Here is a 532-nt window from a genome sequence, read left to right as displayed (position 1 = left end):
CTTTTTTTTTTATAGGTGAAGAGTAGAGCAGAAAAAGTGGATCCAAAGTGAACCTCGGAAAAGGGAGGGAGGTTTCCAGGATAAAAATCCTAGGAGAAAGGGTGTTTCCAAGGTGAACATTAAAACACTTGTGAGTTTTCCATGGTGAACAATCAGGGGAGTATAGAGGTTCTCAATGTGAACACGAAGACAGTAGAGATGATTTCATGGTGAACATCAAAGGAAAAAAAGAATTTCATTGTGAACATCAAGACGCAAAAGATACTTTCAAAGTGAACATCATCTCAGAGAAGAGACATTCAGAGTGAACATCAAAGCAAAAACTTGACAATCAGGTGAAGCAACAAAGGAGAGACGATATTTTCAAGATGAATATCACAACAGGGGTAGCTTTTGAGGGAAACTTTTGAACAGAAGAGAGGTTTTCGAGTTGAATTTAAAGGGAGGAAGAATCGTTCACTGTGAACATCAGAAAAGGAAGGAGGTTTTGTGTTGGGGTTTATGAAGAGTATCATAGTAGGAATCAGACTAG

This window comes from Penaeus monodon, chromosome 15, assembly GCF_015228065.2.
Source record: "Penaeus monodon isolate SGIC_2016 chromosome 15, NSTDA_Pmon_1, whole genome shotgun sequence".
NCBI lineage: Eukaryota > Metazoa > Arthropoda > Malacostraca > Decapoda > Penaeidae > Penaeus > Penaeus monodon.
Note: the sequence above shows the minus strand (reverse complement) of the source record.